This window comes from Equus caballus, chromosome 19 (genome assembly GCF_041296265.1).
Source record: "Equus caballus isolate H_3958 breed thoroughbred chromosome 19, TB-T2T, whole genome shotgun sequence".
Classification (NCBI taxonomy): Eukaryota; Metazoa; Chordata; class Mammalia; order Perissodactyla; family Equidae; genus Equus; species Equus caballus.
This window is the reverse complement of record NC_091702.1, coordinates 27,416,373-27,432,599: the sequence shown is the minus strand read 5'-3', so window position 1 is coordinate 27,432,599 and position 16,227 is coordinate 27,416,373. Positions and strand designations below refer to the sequence as shown.

The window sequence follows — 16,227 nt, the reverse complement described above, 5'->3', positions numbered from 1 at the left end:
AGATGGTTAATCAGCCTCTATAAGACTGTTGTCTTCAGTTTGACACTGAAGGTTGAAGTCCAAGGCAAGCAATTGGACAGCAGAGACTGACATAAAGTGGATCAAATCAAAGACAAGCTGGAATTCACAGGCATGATTTTGAGCCCATAAAGCTATAAAACTTGTGTGTTCTTATTGCCTCTGACCTTGGTGGTGGGAGTGTCCGAAGAAGCCGGGGCCCTTGGTCATGAAGCTAAAACATGCACCTGGCCCAAGCGTCACAAAGCTAAAGGAAGATCTGTAAGACGATGGGGCGGCTGCGGACCTGCTGCTGCTTCACACCAGTGAGGTGAGCCAGCAGCTAAGCCACACGGGTCCTAGCTACGAAACAGCTGCTGCCTCACTTCCACCCTCCAAATCTCCTACAAGAGTCTATCTTGTGGCCCATCCTCATCAAAAACCTGTAGGAAAGGGAACTTTAAGGACTGTAGTTCAGCATAGCCAAGTTGATACATTACAAAGCCACAATAAGCTCCTTTAATAATGTATGTATGTACTTTTAAAGAAACTTCAATGCATTCGTCTATTCAACAAATGCCAGGTACTATTCTGAGTGCTGGGAATACAAAAATGAACAAAACAGACAAAAGTTCCTATTTTCTTGGAGTTGATTCTCTACTTCAGGAGGATTGACAACAATCAAAACCTCTAGTAAATAATATGGTATCTGAGAAGGTGAAAAGTGCTATAAAAAATCAGGGGATTGGGACTGTAGACTGGGGAAGGAGGCTATCGGTCTCATTGCAAAGGTGATATTTGTTCAGTCTTAAAAGAGATGAGGGAGTGTGCCATGCAGATATCTGAAGGGAATATCCTTAGTGCCTAGACAATGGCAGATAGTCAACAAATGAGTGGATAGAAGAGTATATAACTGAATAAATGAACAAATGAATAAAACTGAGACAAATGTAATGGGAAGATATAAGCCAATGCATGAGTTTCTGAAAATATGAACACTGTCTCCCCACAAGCTTTTCACCTAGGTATTTTTCTAACATATGAGTCATATTGAGGAAATATTTCTGCTTGTTGTAGTTCAGATTTTTTGATTGCAAACATCCTGGTTTTGAAAATCAAATCTGTTGCAACCATGTAAGTTATCTAATGGAATCAAAGAAGCTGATTAGGCTGGCCTAGGGAAGAAGAAATCAGGACAACTCATATGGTCCAGGTAAGAGGATTAATGAATCAATGGGGACTCTTTTTAGGGTATCACTTACAAAATGACTCAGTGACCATGTTCCATCTTTATGTCATTCCATTCAAGATTCAAATTCATGAGAAGTGCCTCACTGTTCAAGCTTGGGTCACATGTCTACTCACTAATGGGGAGAAAGGCAAGACCACTGGACTGATGGTGACACCAAGATCACATGGGACAAGGATGATTAGTTCTTCAAGGAAAAAGCATATGTAATCACCAAATGAAGCAGGAAAGGATACCGGGTGGGTAAAAGACATAGATGCCCATCATGCCTATCAAAACTCTGTGTCACTGGCTGATGATCTGTCACATGTAAATAATGAGTAGAGACTCTATAGAGTGTATGGCTTGCAAAGGTGTCAGAGTGATTTAAAAATTTAAAGACAAAGACAAGCATGAGATTATTCTATGTCTGTCCCCAACACTAGAGCCATCTTCTATATCCAAGGTGGCTCACGCTTTGCTTAGTTGGCAATGTTGCGTAGAAACAAATAGCGAAGGTCAAGGAAGGCAAGAAATGTCTTGAACTAAACAAGATGATTAGAAACACCTACCTCCTATAGACACGGCCTCAGATGATAAATCATCATTCTGAGACCACCCAAGAAGCCAGGAGCATTGCAAAAAGGATAAACATTCAAACTTCGGGGCTGCCATGACTGTAGATATGACGACTTGTTTCTTCCTGCTCTATTGCTAACGTTCTCCTGCCTTTTACATTTTAAAAATATTAATTCAGAACTTGTATCTTTCCTTTCTTCTTTAAAATGTCTTTGGCTATGTGATATTTTCACACAAAAGAGCTATATTTGGCATTCAAAAATTGCTTTTCTTCCTGCTGGCAAGAAGAATTCACTCACTACCTACTGGTGCAGAACACTTATTTTGCTTAAGAAAAGAGAAAAAGGAACCTTCTCCAAATGATACAGAAAAAAAAGATATTAAATTTTAAAGAGGACAAAATGACTCCTCCTCTTTGAACGTTTTCCAGAACAATACACTGCTGCCTGTCTATTGTTTCAGAGGCTAATAGTTATATAAATGCCTCTTTAACAGCATCTATTCCATAGCGTCATTGTCTTTGCCACAAAAGGAGTAGGCAATGGAATAATGACTCACTTTTTAACCACACCCTTATTTATATCCAGAGCTGATCAAAGGAGAGATTACTGCATTCCTTTTTATTTTTTTCTTGTTCCCTTCTTATTTTTCCTTTTTTCCTTCTTATTAAGTTCTGCTTCAATATGTGCACGGAACCCCTATGTCCATATTGGCAATGTAGGGAGAAAATTAGGCCAAGAATCAAAAGATTGAAATTTTCTTTGGTGCAGTAACTTACTGCATACTCTGAGGCCAATATTTTCTCTAAAGAAAAAAAAAAGTGGGGACTTTTTAAAAAAAGATTTGCCCAATATGATACTCAAATGGATATAATACAGATTAGATTAGCAAGGTAGTTTTATTTAGCCTCTTCTGTTAAATTTTTGGTTGCATGGTAATGTAGATTTTACCATTCTTTGTTAGGAAACTCTATAAACTTAAGGAATTTGGTGAAAAATAAACAACTAAATGTCTGTCATTGAATTTAGGTGTAGAATTTTCACTAGCATTTTTCCTTGATCTTTCATGAGAACTAAATCAGAAAATTCTGTAAGCCACCTTAGTTTTTAAAAATTAAGAGGGTACCATTTAGAGCACTTAAACTCTTGACATACTGATTTAGTGAACAACTAGTCTGGAAAATTAAAATGCCTTCCACAAAGGGTTGTTAGAATAGGAGTTAAAAAAAAAAAAACAAAAGCTTTAAATGGAGAGAACTTGGCACGGCTAATGAGCAGTTGAAAGGATAAATTATTATTCTATGAGATTATATGTCTATAATAGGAAATAGAAAGCATGCTACAAGTGGCACCAAAATACAAAAAAAAAGCACAAAATCCTGCAGGGAACAAGTGGTCCCCATTGTCTGATGCCTTCCTCTAACAAGATGAGGTCATCTGGAATTACAGTGAAACATTGGGAAGGGCTTGAGGAGATCCAACCCCGAAGAGACCTTGCCTTGCCCTATGTCCTTCCAGGATCTCAGCTTTTTCTTATGGTAGATAAAGAATTTAGAGCAACATGGTCCTTCCAAGGCCACAGTTATACAACTTTGGTGGGTCACATCTCCATACAGACATTTTCACATCACCCCTGTATTTCCACTTCAAATTCCACTTTTCCTTCTTTTGACCACTGGTTACCGACCTCTTGTCACACTCTTTTTCTCATCCCCATTCCTGACACCTCCTCCTGACCTCTTATTTTAAACCCTTGATGACCAGGCTATTTTAGGCCAAAGGCATTCTCATTCAACTCTGTATCTCTAGCACTAGCACCTAGCCAAATGCCTAGTACATAGTAAAAACTAAGTGAACGTTTGATGAATGAATGACTGTATAAATAAAGAAAGTGGATAAATGTTAAATGAACGAATGATAAATGTCTGGGATGAAAGATTCAACCTTCACATCACTACAAAAGTGGAAGATAGGTTTTTGATGACAACTCCATTTTTCTGTGAAAACATCATAGTATAGAGAGCCACCACATTACAAAATAACGTAGTGCTCTACTTCGTGAACATCATAGATAAAATAGGCTTTTTGTGGGCCTGTTTGCTCCTATAGTGAGACTTTGACATCTTGTAAATTTTGAGTTGTACTCTCAGCTGCAAAAACTTTACTAATGCATGGCTTGTAGGTTTGTAAGTTGGAGAATATCAGAAAAATAAAGAAGGAATTAACTCTCAATACTACCAGTTCAACATGATCTGTAATGTTTTATGGAGGCTTTAAATGCTGACAATCACAGCCTGACACATAGAATATTGCTCTCCACTCTTACCTAGGCATCGAGTGTGTTGTTTCAAGAAGTGCTGCCATATGTCAAAGGGAAGAAGAGTGTTCTGTGACTCTGAAGACAGAATCAATATCCACAGTGGCAGTCACCGCGATCAAAAGATTTCAATACTTAAAGAGGACAAAGCCTTCCAGGAGTGGAATGGGGCTCCTCCTGAAGTGGCCAGCTCACCCACAATGGTCACCCACCACTGGCCATATTTAAGAAACATAGGTTTAATCTGGTTACTATTTGCAAGCCATGGAGAGTGACTTTTATCTGCATTACTACGTGGGTCACAAGGGCAAGTTCAGCCATGAGTTCCTGGAGTTTGAGTTCCAACCTGATGGAAACTGAGACATGCCAACAACAGCAATTACAAAAATGATGTCATGAAAAGAGGCTTATGTACATAAAAGTGTGATGGAGGAACTGAAGAGAATAATTGATGACAGTGAAATTACCAAAGAAGATGATGTTCTGTGGCCTCCTCCTGACAGAGTGGGCTGGCAGGAGCTAGAAATTGTCATTGGAGATTAACACATTTCTTTCACAACATCAAAAATTGGTTCCCTTGGGGCTGGCCCAGTGGTGTAGTAGTTAAGTTTGCACGTTCCACCTTGGCGGCCCAGGGTGCGCTGGTTGGGATCCCGAGTGCGGACCTACACACTACTTGGCAAGCCATGCTGTGGCAGGCATCCTATATATAAAGTAGAGGAAGATGGGCATGGTTGCTAGCTCAGGGCCAGTCTTCCTCAGTAAAAAGAGGAGGATTGGTGGCAAATGTTAGCTCAGGGTTAATCTTCCTCAAAAAAACCACACAATTGGTTCGCTTATTGATATCAATCAATCCAAGGATCCAGAAGGCTTACGGGTATTTTATTACCTTATCCAGAACCTGAAGTGCTTATCTTCAGTCTTATTGGATTACCCTTCAAGCCTAAGCCAATTTACATTGAATATTGGTGTGGACACAAGGAGTGGGTGGGAGTAGCTGTTTTAAATCACCATTATCAGGAAATTTTTGTGTATATCAGGGCAATATTTTTTTATAAACTATAAATGATTGTCTTTAATAAACATATGACAAAACGCAATTTTTATTATTTCCTAAAGATCTAAAAAAAATAGAAATACTAGGCATTTGTACCAAAGTTTAAAACTGACAAAAAATGTACACGTTAAACTGAAAGAATTGTGGACGACCCTGACGTCTCCTCTGCCCCTGACGTAGCCACTGCAAAGTAGATCTTGAGTGATGGTTTTCTTAAAAAGGGATGCAGGGGCTTACCTAGTCCATCCATCCACCCATCCATCCGTCCATTCATCCATCCATTTTACATAAAAACTTCTCTCCAGGGGCTGGCCCCGTGGCCAAGTGGTTGAGTTCTCGCGCTCCACTGCAGGCGGCTCAGTGTTTCGTTGGTTCGAATCCTGGGCGCAGACATGGCACTGCTCATCAAACCACGCTGAGGCGGCATCCCACATGCCACAACTAGAAGGACCCACAACGAAGAATATACAACTATGTACTGGGGGGCTTTGGGGAGAAAAGGAAAAAAACAAAATCTTTAAAAAAAAAAAACTTCTCTCCAAACCTCTCTTTCCCAGGATTGCTATGCTCATGGAGCCCATGACAGTTGTGGGTAGTTTCACCACAGACATCTTTGCCACAAGCATTTTTGCTGCAAACATTTTAGCCGCAAACATTTTAGCCACATAACTAATTGGCCATAAGGGAATTTTGCCATTACAGGTAAAAAAAAACTGTTGACAGTTTTCTTTCTTTCTTCCTTTCATCAGTTTGTTTTCCTTTCTCCATTGATGAAGTTCTTGCCATTACTCCCATTTTTCTATGATATAAATCCTAGCCAGCTCACGTAATGATCAATACAGTGAGGCGTAGACGTGGTAGTGGGATCTTAAAAGAGCTGGCATTTCTTCCAGTTTTATTGATGACTTTCTCAAGCTGACAGATGATGAGGATTTGCGCCAAGACTTGGTTTCTTCTTTTGAAACACCTTACAGTGGAGAAGAAACGGAGAGCCAAAGGCTTCTTGTTTGACAGCACAGAGCTGAATCCACATTTCCCACAGAATGAAGACAAGCACTTAGTTAGGTACAATCCACACACACAAAATAAAATCGGTTCTTTGCGCGGTATTGCCTGAATCTTCATACACACATCTTAAATGTCTTCAAATATTTTGTATTTCGCCATAAAGTCTTTTTAATTTTGTTATTCGTTTTTCATGTTTCATCATATGTTTTTTAATTAATGTCCCTCTTATTTTTTGTGATTTTATCTTTTAGAGCAAAATTGCCTTCGGGCCAATTAGTTATGCCGTAAAAACGTTTGCGGCAAAAATGCTCACAGCGAAGATGTCTGTGTCAAAGATGCTGTGGCAAAAGCACCAGATAGGGCCTGCGACACTTCTTTCCCCCTTCTCCCTGCCCTGGCATTCTTCGCCATCCTTCCCTCCTTCTCCTCAGACGAGATCGTCCTAATCCAGGACCCTCCCCTGCAGACACTGTAGGAAGTGTAGATTCTACAGTAGAACCACTGACTGGGACCTCTTTCCTCACCATGAGACAAACTCTAGAATCCTGGGGAATAAAGTTTCTCTTGTTGTCACTCACATTTATTGTCTTATTTTTACAACACCACTTGAAGAAGATGACATTAATATTAATATACCCATTCTACAGATATGGAAACTGAGGCCCAGAGAAGTTTGGTTACAGGTCTAGGGTCACATAGGTAAAGCAACAGGACCATCACCTGAACGGGGAAGCTTTGGCTCCAAACTTGGAGCCCTCTCCACCACAGGTGGGAAAACTAGGTTCTGAAGAATTAAATGGGGAATTCCGTCTTCAGGCTAGAAGTCTCTTTCTACTTTTTGTATACATGATTCAATTTTTTAAATGTTATCTGTCAATAAAACTAATATGGGGATCTAGAAACGTTCCTAATGCCAATCTCTTTTTATAGGGTACATTGCAGCAGTTATACACTCAAGGTATTAAGTATTTAAGTTAGTTAAGATGCTTTAAGGTTAAACAAAGAAGCTAATTTTATCTCACTATTATTGTGTCATTTTAACTCAGACAGTTTAATTTAAGAAAAGAAAGTAATTTCAAGGCAGTAAGCCACAATGGTATAGAAAAACCTTTGCCAGCTACCTATAAAGCTCTGAAAATTAATGATTTCGTCACCCCTTAAAAAGTTCTCTCGAGCTGCACTGTCAGGAACTTATTCTTTCTCTATATAGCCATTGGCAAACAGTCATTCTTAAATCTAATAAGATTTAGTAATACTTTCCATACATATTAGGGTGTGTCTCTTTACTTGGTGAAATCATCATCTAAACAACTGTTGCTTTGTGGCATAAATGAATCAAGATGAGTTGTACCGGGGAACTAGAAAAGGAGCTCCCAGGACTGAGCTGCCAAACGTCTGTGGTAGAAAGTTCAGCCTGGGTTGGAGGAAAATCACCATCTTATTTCATCCCTATATTCACGTACTGCAAGTCTTTCAGTATCCACGTAGGATGATGATAAATGTCACAAGAATCTGAGCAGAAGGAGGCTACACAGATCATCAGTCCTCAGTAGAAGCTCGCTGAAGGCCAACTTTTGATGAATAAAATAGTTATGAGTTTGGGGGGCATAAAATGTGTTTGGTTTGCATAAAATTTACATAAACCTCCCTAAATGGTTCCAGCTGCCACAGAAAAATATATGGGCATCTTCTTGCACTATCTTAAACCTCATATACCTTGAGAACGAGAGAAGGGCTTAGCGGAACTGTACGTGCAAGGCTCTCTGAAGAATGCTATTGCAAAGTTTGATTGTAAAAGCTTGATTAAATAGAATAACTGGATCAAAAAGAATCTGTTTGGTTAATTTTAATTCAAGTAAATCCATTTTAAAATCCTTATTGTTGAAAATGTGTCTAAAATATGTTCTTTTTCCCCCTCCTTTAACTAGCTCAGTATACGGTATATAATATTATTAAGGGAGACAGGGTCATTCAGGGGAAAGTGAAAGTGGGCTCTGATCCTAGGTCTGACATCTCTGGCCTTGGGATACGAGGTGAACACTTGAAATTCTTTCATTTTCTATTTTCTTAGCTGTAGAAAACAAGATGAGAGAGTTCTCCAAGCTGACTATACAGATGATCACCTGAAGGCTTTGATAAAACCCCAAGACCTGATTTTGGGAGGTGAGGAAAGGAGCCAGAAATCTATATTTATGATCAGCGCCATAGCCATAGATGATTCCAGCACAGTTGGTTAGAACACCAGAGTTAGGAATTGCTGAACTAGAAGAAATCTAAAGGCCCCCAACAACTCTTAACAGTTTCTCTGCTTCCCTCTTTAGTGTTTAAGCATCCTGAAACTCCAAAACCTCTGTGAAGATCAAGTACTTGCAGCATCCCAAAACATCTCATATTTCTATTTTAAAATATAAATTTCAGGCAAAAATTAAAAAGAAAGGAAGGAAGTGTGTTTAAATGTTTTAGTTCAACAAGATAATTACTGTGTAACATCTCTATTCAAGCACTCAGTCCAATGTGCAAAATATTCATAATAAAGCACAAATCTGGACTCACTTTTTCCGCTTTGGGGCTTGCAGAAAGAACTGTCTGCAATATATATGAAACCTGTGTAAATCTGTTTGCAGTGGTCAATATTCTAGAGGCAGTAGAAAAATAGGTTTTCAGATAAGGCATCAGTTGGGCAATGAACACAATGAAATATGTCACTTTCAACTTGAGTCCATTTTTGAAATTCCAGGCAAAGCCATCGCAGCCCCTGTCATGGAGGCTGGATAATTGGGATTCGTTGCACAACCTACATTCTCTAGAAGATGATTGACGTCCCTGCAGTTTGTGCTGTGTGAAACCGGCCACATTGTCAAAACCTGGGCAAACACAACCTTCTCAAAAGATTATTTGAAATTCAGTTGAATACAAAGATAGGAAGGGGTGTTTTTCATATATTTTTAACACACAGTTTTTAGAGTATGATAAGAATAAGGTAATTTATCTAAACTCACACTGTCCAATATGGTAGCCACTAGCCACATGTGGCTATTGAGCCCTTGAAATGTGATTAATGCAAATTGAGGCATGCTGTAAGTACAAAATATGCACCAGACTTCTGAAGACTCAAATATTTTTTTTAAAAACAGTAAACTATCCGTTAAAATTTTTTATACTGATTACATATTGAAGCAATATTTTGGATATCAGGTTAAATAAAATATAATAGCAAAATTAATCTCACCCTTTCTTTTCTTTTTACTTTCTTAGTGTGACTACCAGAAAATTTGAATTAGATATATGGCTCACATTAAATTTCTATTGGACAGGGTTGTTTTCAACAAAAGACAAGAGGGTGTGCCATCTCAAACAGTTTCATTGATGCTATTTGAAGCTCATTACAGCATGTATTCATACCTATAGTATGTGAGTTCAAGAAAATAATGTCACTCCACACCAGTTTATTTGGTACTAAACTCACACTGATGTCTCTAGAACACAAAATTGTAACGTCAGCATAATTTTGATTTACATCTAAAAGGACTCTGATATATAACACAGTGCCTTACAGAGTCTTAGAACTGTAAGGATACATAGGTATCCTAAAAAATCATTTGGTTTAATCCCACCTTTTTAGAGGAGGAAACTAAGAATCAGAGAGTTGAAGTGACCGCCTTAATGTCACTTAGGGCAAAGCCACAACTGGAACCCAGGTCTGTGAATCCCAAACCATAGTATTTCTATTATACCAGTGCTATTTACATTTGACCGTGTTTCAGAGCGAGGATACAATTATTCCTTGCTTTTTTTCTCCCACAATAGTCTTATTTTTGCAAAAGGATGTTAATTTAAAAGCTATGTTTTTTTAAACTTGCCATAATTGAGACTACACTCATTAAGACAATTATTTTACTAAAGTAATTTAATAATATCTTGTTATTGGTCTCCTTCTCCAATGAGTATAGCCTGACCTAAAAGGATTTTGTGATGCAAAATAATTAAAACATAAAACTCACAAAATCACCAAGAAGGCAGTCAATATCTAAGTAGAAGTAATAGGAATAAGAGGAAGAAACCAGCTGGACTCAGAGAAAACCATAAAACCCTGGAGCAAAGTTGAATTTCCAGGCAAACTGGCCAGGCAGGCAGACTTTCTGCTGTGAAACAAAATCTGACAACACACCTGGAGGCGTCAAGTCAGCTAAACCAGGGAAGGAAGCACCGACCAAACTCGCAGGAGACATTCAAAAACAAAAACAAAAAACCCTCATTTATTTAATATATTTGACGCAAAGGAAGGGTAAAGGAAAACTGTTACTTCTTTATTAGATAAGGAGAGAAAGCTGTCCCCTGCCTGAGGCTCTTGAGATACTGACTTGCGCTCATTTGGAAGCGCTTAACCTCTTCAGGACTGAGTCCACTGAGGTGCCGCACCAGTTACTTCCCTGGAAAGAGAAGAATCCAGTCAGACCTTTTACTGTTTTTCCATTGTAAAAGGTAAAATAAGTAATTAATTGGTATTTCATTTTGTGGGGGGTGGGAGAAAAGGGGGACTAAATTAATTAGTCTTTTGAGGTCATTTAAAAGATAGTCTCAAGATTAAAGGAAAATAGTCCTTCTAAATACTGCTTTGACTGAATTGATCCGTTGTTTTTGGTTAAACAAATTCCAGGAAATGTAGTGTATAAAATGCCTGCCCCAGTACCTGCGCATGCGAGACACCCAGCAAATGTTAATTAGAGCTGAATCATTCAAAGAGATGCCAGTGTAAATACAAGGCTAGGATGATTAAGGACTGGAAAGAATCAAGCACCAATATTCTATTTCTTTTTATTTTAACACTCTAATTTGATTTTATTTTGACATTCTGATTACAATGCATTTTCATTGTATGTAACCTGGAAAATACAAAAATATAGTATTAAAAGTATACAGAATATGAAGTATAATAAAAACCCTTTCCTTTTTTTATTTTATCCAGTGGTTTTTAGCTCACAATCTCTCTTCCCTTGGGATCTGATTTTTCTCATTATGCCAGCCCAGTCTCTCTGACTCCATTCTCTTCACTGGAAAACCATGTTACTGAGCTTGAGAATACCTCCTGCTCGGTTCCAGCAAGATAAAAAAGCATTAACATCAGGGAAGACTCCTGGCCACCTAAGGAAAACCTAAGAGTGTCCCTATCACCCTGGTGTCACCAGTACTTTAACTGTAACACTCAGTGTTGTCATTGTACCTAGAAGTGATCTGGCTCAAAGGAACCAACTCTCACTAATCAAACCATTAAGAGCCAGCAAGCCAATTATCGATGTATAAAGAGGAAAAGATGTACCTAGAAGACAAAAAAGTTCCCATCAGTTAGTTAGACATTCTTCTCTCCTAAGACAATACACAGGGGAAGCTAAATTATAATCAGTAACTTGCTTGATGTAGAGAATCTTAATGATGAGTGTCATCGGACTATAAAGGCCAGATGCATTTATCCACTCCAGAATTTGCCTGCCAAAATGTCTGGGGTATTTGCAGAACTAACAACAACATTCTTTTCTCATAGGGAGTACTGGGGATATTGTGACAAATGCTATTTCTTGACATTTCTTTTTGATTATTCTAGGCTAACAATCTTTCTTCTTTTAATACTGTCTTTCTATAAGAGTGTGCCATAAAATTGGTTAAATTCAGCTTACTACATCACAATCATATTCCATTTCTGCTTCTGTAAGAATTCTCCATGATTGGAGTTTTAGGTGTTATTAAAACTTTCCAGTCTTGGAAACTAAGAGACATTTGCAGATGTCTCTTAGTTTACCTGTAGAGAGTGCTAATCAAATCTATTATGTGTAAATTTTACCACACTAACTCATTGAAGGTGAGGATCTTTCCAACTTCTTGGTGGACACCTTACTACTGCACCCTGTATTCACTGCCTAAGGACCCTGTATCCTCTCTTTTGTAATAGAAGTATCAAGCCTCTTTCTACATAATTTAGGATATGTCTAAACGCATTTTCCATGGGGAATTTTGACCTACATGACTCAATCACTTCAGAGAATACAGTATCATCATCTAAAAATTCTAGATCTAAACATCTGGTAACTTCCTTTTGAAGGACAACGCTTCTCTATTTTAATTCCTTCCTAACCTTCCAAGGCAAATGGGTCTCTGATACTATTTTCCTAAGCCAAGTAAACATCATTAAGTGGGCCTTTGGCAAAGCTTGGATTCATTAAGTGATGTTTCTATTTGATATTATAAATATGAAAACAATCCTCATATTCCATTTGCCTGTACCTTAAGGATAGATCTGTTTACTTCAAAGTTCAGTGTAGACTCAGGATGACGTATATTGCTTTATGCTGTAGGAACATCCTGACTCAGACGCCTATGTGATTTCCATGAACAACTCAGAACAAGTTTTTCTAAAACAAAGTCACTACACAGTATTTAAGGATGCTTAACTCTTACATTAACTATACCTTTTAGGAAGAATATAGATTACAATTTTTAAACATATCCTTCTATTTTATCCCTGGGAATCTCTATTATACCAAACCAGGTACTGTCTTTTGCCTCCAGAGTCCATATTTTACAATCACTCCTAGTATAGTTGTATTATAATTTTAATAAAAGAAAATACTGTCTAAGAATCCTAACTAAGCAGGAGGCAAAAGAAGATTAAAAGCACCTCTTCCTCATACTACCAAACTCCTGCTTTTCAGAATATCTTTTTATTTTGCCCATGATGGCTGAATTTCTAAGGAAGCTTCCAGAACTGGACTCATCACCTCCTATCTTCCATCAAATTATAAACCAAAAGCATAGTGATGTACAAGGGAGAGGTGGGGCTGTGGGAGCTGGTGGTAGGTCAGTATATGGACTCCCCCTTCCTTTGAACTTTCTAGAAGTCCAAAGTAACTTGTAGTTGAAAATACGAGAAAAATTTCAAAAGTGCATGAAATCAGCTAAATAAATTGCAAAACATAAGTTATCACTATTAATCTTGAGTAATTATTTTAAAATGCACCAGTTTGTCTTTGGCATAAAAAAAGAAACAAGAAAAACTATAAGCACGTTGGCACAAAGCATCTGATGGTGATGCAGTGACTCTGTCCCCTTACCACCATCACAAATGTGATTGATGTTATGTTCATACTTTCCTATCTTTACATCACCTGGATAACAAATTTCATAATTTTTATCGTAATCTTAGATAATTGTGAAATTTTTGTCTTGATAAGTATGATTCTTGGAAAATGATGTCCAAATCAAAATATTTTTCTCCCATTCCAACAGTCTCAATCTGTTTTCCATTTCTCTCCCTCACATATTTCCCCTTCCTTCTCTCATACTTCTGTATTTTCCCTTAGCAAGTTCAGAATTTCTGTAAGAGGCTGGCAAAGATTTTCTATGTCCAGCATGAGAAACACCACTGCTGTGATGGAAGACAGATCCAGGCTATGGTGAGTGATCAATCTGCTTGCTGCAGCCCCACCAATTTCATGGACTATCCTCTGATCTCTGTGCAGCTTTTTATACCCTGCTACCTTACCCAACTTGTGCTACTCTTTGACTTAGTCCTCAACTTGGTAATGTGCCTTACTGGAGGCACTGCAGCCCTGTGACTGCACAATTCTCCATCTGGTCTGTGTCATGAGTTACAGCACACGCGTTAAGCAAACGAGCCTGAACTTTTAAGACTCCAAAGGTTACCCTAGCAATCCACAAACATCATCTAGGATAACAGAAGGAAAAACTAAGAGAAAATACAGAATTTGGAAAAGGACATAAAGAACAGTATTAGCAAAATAATGAAAACAATAACAATTTGGGGCAACAGCCGAAAACCTAAGCGAAAGAGGGGAGTTATTTTTGACCCCCTAACTAGTATATCAAAATGTGTCACTTCACATACTCATACTGCATGCATGATTTCGCTATCATTTTCTCAGCCCCAGCAACAACTAGGAATACTTTGTTGACAGTTTTTACCTCGTAAATTTGGCTCCCTGATTCAATTTTTCTTTACAAGAAAAAAAAGAAAGTAAAAAAACTTACAGATCTTCCCACAAATGAGATTCTCTTTCCCTCGGGGTTTTCATTGATTTATAATTGCATCGATATTTCACATTTCTATTAAAACACCATGTTCTAATGCTCAGTCTGGCAGAGGCTTTCCTTTGTATTTGACAGGATGTGCACCAAATCTTCCTATTATGGAGAGAGCTTGGGGTTCTGGGAAAATCAATAGGTGTTTAGGTACGAGAGAGAAAGGGAGATGGAGAAATGTAAATGGGTGCCACCAGCAACCACCGGGATAGGAATGTCTCTAAAGGCTGAAAGGAGGCCACAAGTTTGCAAGTTGTGGAATTTAAGCAGTTATGTAACCACATTTTTGGGTTAGTTATTCATTCTCTGTCTTTTGCCCCTGTTTCCTGTAGGTAAGCTGCTCTTGGGAGCGAAGCACTGTTATTTCATTGTGAATTGCCACTTCATTGACCATCATTTTTGTCTGAAAGGGAATGGTCTTTCAGAGAAACCGTATTCATTTAAATCTCTAGATGACATATCCTCGGCCTCTGTGATTCACATTGCTTTGCCACTAATTGTAAACAGTGTTCAATTATGCATGGAGGCCAAGACAGGTCTTCTCTTTCAGGTATGCCCTGCCAAAAGCCCGTCTCCCTGCTATTTGCTGTGAGTGTTCCATTGCAATGATTCTACTAGCTGCCTTTTCCCTCATCTCTGCCTGAAAATCAAATCATCTGCTCAAAAGTCAATGAAAGGTCCCAAGCCACTAAGGCGGCTAAACAGATCTGCTAACAATAATAGCCTTACTGAGGAGAAATGGAGAAGAAATTAACTCTGCACTCCTCAGAAAAGCATTCTGGGAAACAGCATGCCTCACCAAAGCCCAGCTCTAAAATGCAGCCTATCATGGGGCTGGACGGGTCACGTGATTAGCTTTGGGACTAGGGTCGAGGGCTCCCGTGTAAACAGATGGCTTTCTCCCTGCCACCACTTCACCCTACAGCTCCTGAGCGTGAGATCCTGCAATTAACTGCTTGAACTGGTCGGGGGCTATTGTCTAACAAGTTTCCATTCATCCCAAAGGCAAGGTCCTGAGTCTTACTTGGAAAATGTTTTGTGATTAAGACTTTCAAGCAGCAAACCCTACCATCAAGGAGAAAGAACAGCCTCCTGTGGAAATAGCCAAACCTAAAATAAAATTGACCAAGCAGAAAGTTATAAATAATATTATTTTAACAGAGTTTTGAGGTGCAGCCAAATATTTTGGAATGTTCTCAATCCAAACAAAGCCAGCATATTTCTCATTTTTTCCAACCTCAGGACTGAGACAAGAGATAAATGGAAAGGAAAAAAGCCCACAGTTGCAAAATATAAACTTAAAAGAAAAATCAATCTGGACAGTCATAAGAACCAGGTGGTAGGCAAAAATTGGACTCATTTATGAAGAAATGCACAATATCCTCTAACAGGCAATAATTAAGGTACAGTGAAAAGAGCAAAGAATTTAGAGGCAGAAAGAAGTTGAGATTCTAAGTCCAACACTCACAAAATGTGTGTGTCTGGGTACACTTCTTTGTTTCTCTTGGTCCCACGTTCTTCTTCTGGAAAATGGAGATGATAGCACTGAGCTCACAGAGTTGTTACAGAGACGTAAGGAGATCAAGAGTGGAGGTGCCTAGCATAGCGCTCAGCACTCAGTACACACAGGAATGTCAAATGTCCACCATCTTCATCTGCTTCCTCAAGTCCCTCCACCCCGAGCACACAGGAAGATCTGAAGATTTGCCTTGGATTTAAATGTATTAAGCAGTTTGGGTTTTGTTGTTTGTTGTTGAAAGTGATCGTGTCATACTAAAAAAGTGTAACTGTACCAGAAATCTAGTGAAATGGGTCTGTTACTGGTTCTGCAACTGTCTAACAGTACTAGCCTCACCTCTCTGGGCTTCAAGTTCTTGTCTTTAAAGGGAGGCCACTGGAGTGGACAATCTATAGGGAAGCTTCCAGGTAGGGTGTTCACAGAATTTCGAGG

General features: G+C 38.6%; 1 long non-coding RNA gene across 7 annotated transcripts in view; it reads right to left on the bottom strand.

The window, feature by feature from the left end:
- The window catches only part of LOC106781978 (uncharacterized), a 193,752-nt gene that overhangs the window by 11,246 nt on the left and 166,279 nt on the right, over window positions 1-16,227 (bottom strand). For 6 of the 7 annotated variants that reach the window (XR_011428765.1, XR_011428759.1, XR_011428762.1 and 3 more), the window contains one exon: window positions 5,415-5,663. The exons of the other annotated variant lie outside the window; for it this stretch is intronic. This is a non-coding gene — a long non-coding RNA (uncharacterized lncRNA). The remainder of the gene's footprint in view (window positions 1-5,414; window positions 5,664-16,227) is intronic. 7 annotated transcript variants of the gene reach the window in all.